Source organism: Orbicella franksi, chromosome 3, assembly GCF_964199315.1.
Source record: "Orbicella franksi chromosome 3, jaOrbFran1.1, whole genome shotgun sequence".
NCBI lineage: Eukaryota > Metazoa > Cnidaria > Anthozoa > Scleractinia > Merulinidae > Orbicella > Orbicella franksi.
In genome coordinates this window covers 14,446,118-14,457,500 of record NC_138147.1, presented here as the reverse complement: position 1 = coordinate 14,457,500, position 11,383 = coordinate 14,446,118, and positions in this window count along the sequence as shown.

The following is an 11,383-nucleotide window of genomic DNA, read 5'->3' as shown; positions in this document are numbered from 1 at the left end:
AAGTTTTATTTGGTGGTAAGCAACTTCAAGATAACACTTAGAGGGGAAAGCTACGGTGTACTTTATTAAACGTTAACAAACTTGAGTGGCTTGTTTGCCGTTTGCTTGACTGTAAATTGTGAGCAGAATTTACTTGGAGGGGGAAAAAGGAGCAAGTTTCTCGTTCAGTGGAAGTTTTAAGAGGCTGTCTGTAAAAACCGACCACTGATTTTACTTCGAAAATTCGATTTTTCTCATAAGCTGGGATTTCGAAGCCCTTACCTGGTCAATCACTAAAATGAGTTTTATTTGATTGAAAATTCTAATTGAATTTTTCTAGGATTGATTGAAGTTCGGTCCGCTCAACACAAGTTGCTTACCTTCCGAAACTGGAAAAATAGCACATATTGCTGACGCTCTAAAAATATTAATATTCGCTCAAAAGTCCAAATTCTTTTTTTCAACTATAGATATATCATAGCAGTCTTTTTAGCCATGCTGCAATTATAATTAGATGTTGTTCCTTCAACGGTTAACGCGCATCCAACCCCAAATTTTTTTTTCCGCTAAAACGAATCTACTTATTATTTAAAATACTTTTGCGAAAACATTTTTAGATTCGGTTAAATCCTCGACTTTCTGTGCCCCGACGAAATCTCGAAAAAAGCTCCAAAAAAACCGCCATTTTGTTTTGCGACCGAGTTTGAGGAGAATGGGTTCAGCGGCTGTTGTCACGTCTACCCAGGATGGTGGAGTACCTCATGTTCTCTCATTTCCTTCAGGATGGTGCAATACACATTCAAAAAGTGCGCAGAAACGCCTTCCAGAAGTGCTATCGGCTGCTGCAGCAATATTTCTCAGATTTAAAGAAAGATATACTGTACAATTTACTGGCAATGATCGGTCAATGGTAAAATAAAGACGTAAACGAGGGTTGATTTTATCGAACTGAAACAAGCGAACTGAGTCCGTGAGAACCATTGAAGAACTATCACTGGAATTTGTTCTGCAGACTTTCAAACGCTATTTTAAAAATTTTCTGCTTAAAGCCAACCAGCAGTTTGTAGAAATACTACCAACAACCTATATCTTCCAATCTCGCAGTATTTATAACATAGCCCGCAAAGTTGTGTGATCAATCAAGAAGCATTTTTAATACGACCAATAAACTGATATGTAAATAGGTCGCAACTGTAGGCCGCCAACCAGCAATTATTTCTCTTTCGATTTAGATAAAAGTCGAAGATTAATCCATTAGAATTACATGATAACAAAACTGTTAGATTCACAGAGTTTTTCGGTTTGGAAATCAGCAGTGCGACAGTAGTGGTATGGGCTAGTCCAGTACGGATTTGACAGGTATTGTGATGCAAATGAAAAAGTATTGTTATGGAAAGGAGTTCTATTGTTTTCTCGAGTTTGACGTATCCATGGTAACCAGAAGCCCCGCCCCCTTTGACGTCATTAATCTCGTTTCCGTGTTGACCGAGTAAAAAGCCTGGTTTCTAAAATAGAGCACACACATTGTAATCAGGATTTTAATACTAAACTTTGCTTTAAAACGAACACAGAGTCTGATATTTCATTTGTCAACTTTTATTGAATAATAACAACATGAACTCCAAAGGGAGAATCGATTACAATTTTAACTTTTTCTTCGCCTGCATGATTCTTTTCATAATCTTTTCAGTCACCGTTTTGTTGCCGGGTAACCTCGTTATGGCCTTGATCATCTTTGTATCTGCTTTCCACTTGTCTTGCAAATTCTTAGCGCGACTGTAATCGATGTCGTGTTGTTTGGCAATCTTGTCCAGTCGGTTGATGCCTGGGTCTCCTCGTTTCAGTCTCTTTGCCAACTTGGTCCCAGGCCCCATGTACTGGTACCCAGGCCAGTGAAATTCAATCCCCGTCTTGCCTAGCAATTTTTGAATGTCAAAACCACGTCCACGTTGGCGATACTGGCCCGTACGGGTCTTAGTCCGAGTCATAATCGTGTTTTAGATTTCTTCTCAGTTTCTTTCCTTTGGCCCAGTCTTCTCAACCACTCGTAGGTTTTAAACGTTCGGCCTCGTTTTTACGTTTGCCCTTGCCTTTGCGCTTGTCTTTACCCAGGAGAATGTCAGCCTTTCTTAGGAGCGTTCCCAGGTCCGAGTCAGGTGGTGGAATGGGTGTTTTAGCAGCGGGTTGCTTCTTTTTAACACGTGACGTAGACGGTGTAGCTTCTTCCTTGATCTTTGGTGTTTTTGTACCTCGAGAAGCGTTCTTAATCAATTGTTTGAACATGGTTTCCAACGGACCCTTCACCAAATCTCCTTCCTCTCCATCTTCCTCTTCACCAACATCAGCACTATTGCTCAACAAAGGACCAATTTGTCTGATACGTTTGGTTAAACGACCTCTCTGACGAGCTAGAGGTTTAATTTTATTGATGGCAATCGAATCTGGAATTGATTTATCACGGATTATTACGTGACTTTCGGCGGCCAATCGACCCGCTTTGTTCAACAAGGCATCGTCGGTGATTTCTCCTTTGTAATACTGAACCAATTGGTCAAACTCTTTTGTGGGTACCATCATGACCTCTTCTGTCATCCTCGAAATGTTGTTGGAGTAACGTTTCGTAGCAGTCTTGCCAGTAACGAACCTCTTGATGAACCTTTTCTAGTTTCAGCTCCAGGCTATGTTCTGTTTCTTCTACTGTAGAACACTCCTTACACAACAGGATAGTCTCACCTGCTTCGGTCTCGTCACGGTGTCGTTTGCAAGCTGAACACAGATCCTCGTACTTAAATGCCATATGCTCTTGAAGGAGGGCGTTGTAAGCTCGATGCCAATGTTCCACATCACGTTTCAGGGCGTCTTCTCTTTCGTTGGCTTGTTGTAATAACCTGACCAATTCACTCAAGGTGTCTTTGGGTTTGGGGACGAAGTCGTAACCTTGCAGTGGATAACTGTGGGCATCTCTGGTGTTTAACATTGACATGCTTGGAACACGTCGTTTAAACCTCGCCAGAATCCGCTACCTTTTTGTTTTTGGAGATGTTCTCTTCACCTCTTGACCGAGTTTCTGCGTTTCCTCACCTTGCATAGCGTTGTCTTATAGCGATGCAGTTTAACCATGGTGATTGGGTGAACGGGAATTCTCTTTCGTAATAGATTGAGAACCATTTTGCTTACGGCGTTGATTTGATCTGCATTAGCATGTTCTAACATCTCCTGTCTCCTGTTCCGATTGGCCTCTTGGGGAATAACTTCCAAGAAAGGGCGTTGTCTGCATAATCAAATCATACTTCCCAAGGTGCAGGGCGTCTGTTGTAACTGCCTGTGACACCCTTTACACACATTCTCTCATACCGTTTGTCCTTTCCGAGCTTGTACCCGATCTTGGCTGCATTCTTGAGAACAGTAAACAGTGCACCTCCACGTTGTCTCTTGTTATAGTGATTCACATTGTCTCTGATTCCTTTTGCTGCCTGACCCGCTAATTTCAAAGCCAGCGTAGCGAAGCTAGGTGAGGGTCCCGATAAGAACATACTAGCTCCTTCGACGATCTTGTCAACCAATCTGTGTTTACGTCGTGCCAGTGCTCCACCTCGCTGTTTACTTCTTTTCTTGGTCTTTGGTTTATTTTTCATCGTCGACGTTTACGCGAAGCAACTTCCCAACCTTTTTTCACACCGTAACCAGCTGCACCAGAGATTCCTCCTAGAGCCACGCCTTGCCTGCTGCTACTAAAGCTGGAATGAGAGCTGCCAATGGTAACAATCCCCCTTTTTGTGTCCTCCCACGTCTCCTTGGTCTTTTACAAACTGTTTGTTTGCTCTTCATGACACATACTACCACTCACACGTAAGTGCTCCCGCTTTTATCGACGTGGTCATAGCGAAATCGTTGTTCGTATTCTTGCACGCACTTGTCAGATACTGGGGGTGTGAAATCAGTGATTGTGTCATCCAAGGTTTGCATCTTGATTAAAAATCCCTCAAACTCCTCCATCGGAAGTCCTCGCACGTAGGTTCTCAATTCGATCAATGTTTTGTCGTAAGTGGTGTAGGCAAAGCGGCACATGTCGATTTTGAACGAAAACTTTTTGAAATCGTTCCACCCCTTAATCACAGTTCCAGCGGCAGTTAAACAGGCAATCAGGAGACTGTTTTCTAAGACGGATCCTACGACAATGCCTGCTGCCACGATGATCAATGCCAAAGCGTTCAAACAACCGTGGCACCACTTAAAGTGGTAAAACATCTGGCGATGACACCACCACTGACGGTGGTGGCAAACACAAAGGCAAACAACCCATCCAATCGGTACAACAAATCTTTGTTTACCCACTGGGTGCTTTTCTTGGATCCGTTCATTAGATATGGTAGTGATTGAATCTTGGGAAGAACTCATCACGATGTCTCGATGAATTTGTGACATCTCATGCATCCTTCGTCCTTTAAAAGGTGGCTGAAAATCCTTTGATCGTCCGAACTGCCTGGATGTAAATCCAAGACCATGTGTCCGAACGGACATTCTGTCAAACGTTGAAACGTGTCTTGTAAAACTTGCCACTGGGTGGGAAATGCCTGTAACAGTAAATTTCTCATGCCTAATTGATCTCATGGATTCTTGAAGGCTACGACATAGTGGGCGTTTCTGGAAATACTCTTGGCATATTTCCCCGGCGATAACATGTCTTGGCACAAGTAGAGCACGCGTTCTGATGGTGAGAATGTTTGGTGAACAGATCCAACACTCGTTTATCGTTCCCTCCTTCAGCCATTAGATCATTCAACACGAGTAATCCGCCTTTAGGAAACCACGTTTTCAGTTGATCTGTGTTGGGAATGCCTTCGTGAAACTTGACCCCCTGTTCTTTCATGGGCTGAAACCTGTCTTGCCACACTCCGTAACAATAATGGACTTGGGAGGGTGGGGTATGAAACAAATCGAGGTTGCTCAGTAAAAGTTTGGTGGTAAACACAGTGGAAGGGTGAGAATCGTGTTTCTTCACCAAATTCAGTCAATTCACCTGTGGTCTCCGACACTTGCGTCTCAATAATGTCCAACTGGGCCTTGCGCAACGGAATATATTGAATGTGGAGCGGCTCAAAGTAATGACTTCCATCCCCCGTGCGTCGATAATTGACCTCTCGCAAGAGATCCGTGACTTGATTTCCCACCATAGAACTTCCTCCCACGTCAGAATAGATAAACAGGGAATGTGACGTCGAGCCCACCACGTTTTGAAAGGCTTTGTTGAGATTTGTGAAGTGCCAATTGCAAGTAACACTCAGATGAAGAAGGTCCTCTGCTATCAGCCAAAATACAGGCTCACCCCTGTCATTTTTCAGATCGTGTGTAATTGTTTCTAAATTGGGTACCGTGTCGGTAAAAAACTCTTGACGTCAATTGGGTCCCAAGTCATAATTTTCAGGGCTGCTCTCCTTCAACCATCCCATCTTTAAGGCCAACATTTTATTGATCTTCAATGCTGGTGAGTTATTGGAGCGCACGTGTGTGATTTGTTATCCGTTAGCAGATCATCTCCATCCCAACAAAATTTCACGTACATTCTCTTTCCATCGGATGCCTTATAGCTGCTACCGAGATGGGGTCCTTGGTAATTTAAGATGCACCTCTGTTCGAAAAAAGTCACCATACTTTTCATGAAACCAACACCATCAATGTACTGTACCATGGCTCCGAGATCTTTTGGATCATAGTGGGCTCTACCAAACGTTAACACACCAGAAGGGTATTTCAGGATCCAATCCATGGTAAACAGGATGTCGTTACCATGGACCAAGTTGGGGAGATGAACTTTCACATCTGGTAGCGAAATGCTAATTAATCCCACTTTCCAACTCGATCCTTGTAACCTGATGGGGTGGAGTAATTGAATCTTGAAATGATTGCTTTGGTTTTGCGGAAACTCTGCGCGATTGCTGTGACTAGGTAAGGTGATGTAAAACTCCTCACTCATCCTCAAAGCTTTTTCACCTCCTTCTTGTCAATTCAACTGTCGTATTTTTCTGACCAACCTTTCCAACGTACCAAGACTTTATTTCCTTTTCGCTTCACGACCTTGTCCACTCGGAATAAATAATCCTTTGACACATTCACTTTTTGTAAATCTTGTTCGTAAAAGGTACCCTTGAGCAAAGTTCCATCCAACTCCTCAATCTTGTAAGTGGGAACCACACCAGGTATGACAGGTTGCATGACAAATACTTCTTCAGTCCATCCTGGTAAATACCCTTTCTTAAACTGTCGGAGTTTCTTATTCAGTCTCATGCTATCCTTTACTTTCAATGACCCTTTCTGCGGTTTTCTGGACAGACGTTTACCATACATGTGATACCACACTTCTTTTTCATTCTTGAAATTCACTTGGTTAGGTGCCATACCAATGTTGTGATGGTAGGATGTATTGTATCCTTTGACCAAATCTGGCAACACCGGTAAATAGCCAAGGGTGTTCTTGGCCGTGAAATATCGATAAAACCTTTCCTTGAAGGTACGATTAAAACGTTCCACGATACTAGCTTTGGTATCACCACTGGTCGAGAAATGGTAAATGTTTTTTTGTTTCATCAAGGCTGCAAACGTACTATTGTAGAATTCCTTACCATCGTCGGTTTGTACGTTGATGGGTTTTCTACCCTTGGCACCTTTCAAAATCTTCTCAAAGGCTTCAGTTACTGCTTTTCCCATTTTAGTTTTGATGGGTTCCACCCAAGCGTACTTGGAAAACGCATCGATTTCCACCAGATCGGCCACCCATTGTTCATCTATTTTGAACACCAACACAGGTAAGGTAGGGAAACGTCTCCTTCGGGGTCTGTGAAGCATGTAGCCCAAATCCTTTTCCAACACCTCTCGCACTTTTTGGACGGGGAGTTTTAGGGTTTGGGCAAAACTGGTTACCCCACCCAAACTACCCAGTTGGCGAGGGTCGTGATAAGATGCTAGTAACTTGGTGGCTTTTGATTTCTTCATAGCGTCGCTAATTTCAAAATGCAAGCCTTGACGAGGTCTGGGTGGTGTTCTTGGATGGTCAGGAGCCACTCGTATGCTTGGGGTTGATGTTTCAGCCACATAATAAAGATGAGAAAACGAAAGACGTGTTGCTTTATGTCTGTGGCTTCGAATTCTTTGAGAGGATCAGCACTGGATGCAAGAGGAATGACTACCCCTTGTACATATTTGAGATACGTTCTTTGACACACTCCACACAACCAACACCAATACAAGTGACTCAACATTGTGTCTGCAGCAAAATGAACTTTATTGATACACTTTCAATCTTTTATACAATTTATACAATTTAGTTTACAGTATCAAATGGGTCTTCTTCTTTCACAATTGTCCCAAGCCGTACTGGAATATCGGCAGCCTCCCAGATTACATTCTTTCCCTGGATTCCAGTGTCTGGCTAATTGGTAATCGTCTCACTGATACAACCTATCTTTCTCCACAATACAATCTTCACACAAATTTGTGTCCAGCAAGAGGTTGAACCTTTCTTACCACAAGTCGACTTCTTTGGCCATCTTACAAACTAGTTTGTACAGTTCGTGACAAACTCCTTGGTGCGTCGCTTTAACTGTCATTTCAAACGGAATTCTCACTTTTTGTTCCAAGTCTTCTGTGATTTGCTGCATGATTCTAATGGGTCTTAACAGAGAAACAAGGGCAACGCGCATCGGATACGCCAAACCTACGGTGGCTGCAAACATGTTGGTATCTTCAGACAACTCAGGGGATCTGTTGCACACGACAAAATCAAAGGCTTTCGTACATCTATCATACATTACCTCATACCACTCTGAAGTAAAGAGAAACACCAAGCCACTACTTTTCATCCGTGGTAGGATGCAGTCTTTCCACTCCGGTCTTTTTTCTTCCAAATCTGTCTCTGACATACTTTCACCATTTGGATTATAAAACAAAAAGTCAAAGACGAACAGGGTGTCAATCAATGTGTTGGTATCTTCTGGCCATTCTTCCCAACGGACCTTGACTTGACCGTTGATGATCTGCTTGATATGACTATCGTTGTTCTTGTTCGTGCAAAACTTCATGTTTCCAAGATGATTCAAACACTGACTGCTGACGGCTAAGTACTGATTTGACTTTTATACGATATGGATGTGACGTCATCTGGTTCGCGACTGGTGTATCACATGTTCATACATACATTAACGTCACACTTTTCCTTATTTGGTCACAAAATCCTATGATTGGTCAGAATAGTAAAGGTGGGAAAAAACAGGACGCTGTCAAACCAGTTTGACGGCGTCCTTCACAAAGGTTGATTTCCTTATTTGGTCACAAAATCCTATGGTTGGTCAGGATAGTAAAGGCGGGAAAACACAGAACGCTGTCAAACCAGTTTGACGGCGTCCTTGACAAAGGTTGATTTCCTAACTTGGTTACAAAATGCTGTGATTGGTCAAATATGATGCCATGTTATGGAAAAGTACTGAGCGGTGATTGGCTGATAAAGAGATTATTTGCTAGGCAAATAGAATTTTTACGTCTTTCTTCCCAGGAAATTTGGTTTATTTTAATGGTGCAATATTGAAGGCACGTGTGTTGATTCTTGTGCAACAGTAATTGTTATGTAAAGCATACCACACGTGCAGGGGCCTGGACAAGGGGGTTTGTTTTCTTCATTGTATTGAACCCCCCACTCGTGATGTCAGGACTCGTGGCCTGGTTACAAAGCATTGGTCATTCATTCATTCATTCTTGCTTCTCGCTGGATGACACGTTCGTTTTCAGGTCTAAAGGTAAGCTTTATTTATGGCAGAGGTTGTCCCTAAAGTGCTTATTTTAGGCCATTCTTTTGTTAGGTGTGATTTGGAGTTAGGTTTTGATCCCTGCGCGGCAAATGATTTTAAACTTTGTGGTACAGCGTTGGTTCACTTGCATGGCATCGGTGGCCGCACCATGCAAACACTTCAGGCAAATGACCTTCATGTGGTCAGAGACCTCGCTCCAGATATTGTTATCTTAGAAATAGGTACTAACGATCTTACCCATACCTCTCCTGAGACAGTAGGCTCTAATATTGAGGACTTTGTGCATTTGCTTAAAAGGGAATTTTCTGTTCGCACAATCAGCATTTGTGGTTTCATCCCACGTGGCATTTCCGTGCCGCACGCTATGTCCTTTTGGCACAACGCGTCTGTTTTAAATCAATATGTTGGCGTTGTGTTGGATGATTTTGCTTACTGTATTTACCCGTGTATTAGTCGATCCCGTGTATAAGTCGACCCCCAATTTTTGAGGCCAAAAACTAGATTTTCTTAATTTCCAGGTAAGAATTTCTTGGAAAACTTATCTTGTATTTCTTAAAATTATCTTTCAGCTACCACAGATATGTAAACAAATCACAGCATGTTTCAATGTGCAGTTTTAAAGCTTATTATGGCACGTATACGAGCGTTTTACCCAGTTTAGCAACACATGTGCATGCAGACTTTTCGATGATAATTTTTGTAAAATGCTCACAAAAATCAAACGTAAGGATTTCAAACAAGCCTTTTTAAGTGCGAAGAGATTAAAAGTGGCTTTATAAGACAGGCAAAACACCAAAGAAGCTCACGACTTTCAGAACGACGCCATAAACAAAGTGCAAAGCGTGTGTTGGGAACTTGGTAGTCAAGCCTTGAAATCGGTCAAGTACTGGTACAGAAGTCCTCGCACTCGTATCCTGCCAGGTTACCAAGCAGAGAAGTTCCAAGCACGAAAGATATTAGAGACCTTAAGCAAACACTGGAGGCGGCGAGGTGGACGCCAACCGGAAGTAAAATCTCCCGAAAATCGAAAGTAAAGATTTTTCGACGTGTGTAGATCCCTCAGCAACAGAAATTCATCCTCGTCTATGATGTCCTCAAAGCATGCAACAGCTAGAAGGTCTCGGACTTCTCGAAAAGTTGCCATTATGCTCGTAAAATCCACGAACAAAGTCAAATTGGACCACTGAAAACGAAAGCAAAACAGCCGTTGCTCGCCGCCGCTTCTACGAAAGCTTAATATTTTAATTTCGCGCCAAGAGGAGGCGGTTTCAACCCAACTCCCGCGCGGCCATCGCCGCCTCCACCTAACCACCTCAAGTGTTTGCTTAAGGTCTCTATTTTCTCCGAGCGGCTTTACTACAGCTTTATTTAAAGGAAAAATATTGGTTCTTTATGACAAAATTGAGCCAGTGAGTGTCTACAAGATCCAGGTTAAAATTTAACGAATAAATGTTGATGCATTTTAACTTGAAGCTCTGATATGGAGAGACAGATCGCTAAGCGAACGTACGTTGTAAACTGTGCTGCCGCTTATCACATGTTTGTTAACATTGAAAGACAATTATTATGCTAATTATTTGACTGGCGCTTGGATCTCAAGTTTTGACCCACGTATAAGTCGAGGGCGAATTTTTGGACTGATTTTTAGGTCTTGAAAGGTCGACTTATCCACGGGAAAATACGGTATGTTTTTTGTTGGTCTCATTCGGAGTTCAACAGCCCCCATAAGGACTTATACCTGAGGGATGGCGTTCACGTTAATCCAACAGGGCAGTATTTACTCTACTGGAGTTATCGTGGCACCATTTTAATGGCTCTGGGTCTGCTTGGGGCCAATTGATCCTTGCATTGGTGTAAAGCCAGTTTTTTCTTAGTTAATTTAGTCGAAAATTCTGGCGTTTTGATGCTGGGTTATTTTAGCTAGCCATATGTAGTTATGCTACCCCCCTTTCATTTTGGTCAGTCATTCCTTTTGCACTGATATATTTTGGCTTGTCAGATGTAGTTCTGTAAAGCCCTTAATTCGGCCAGCTATTTATGGCCAGTTAGTCATGTGTAGTCATGGCTAGTTTAACTGGCAGCTAGTCATATGTAGTTATGCTACCTTGTCAGTTTTTGCTGGTGATATGTAGTAATCCTGGCATTTGTTTTCCTTGAGATGCAACCTCATCTTTGTGTATAATTTGGTTGCCAGGCATATGTAGTTATGCTGGCACCTTCTTTAATTTCTGGCGTTGATGGGCAGCCAACTCATTGGCTTTTTGTCTTGACACGGTTCAGCCTGCCAGGTTATATTTATGTGCCTGACCGTGTGCCAGCCTTATTTGGTTTTAATGTTTCTGTTCCTGCCAAGTTTCTCTTCTTTTGAGTTGCAGATTTTTGGTCATGCCTAAAGTTGGGTCTCGAAGTCATGCCGGTAGGGCAGCAGCTGGAGCTACTAAACGTGCCAGCCCTCGGGCAAGTGTTCGTGCGAGCAGCACTACCACTCAAAGCCAACCTGCCTCGAAGGGCAAAAGGAGACGTGCATGTGTACCTGTGTCAGCATCAGAGAACCCGGTTGCTCCTGCCCAGGAGCCCCCCAGCATACCAGTAATGGAGCAACCATC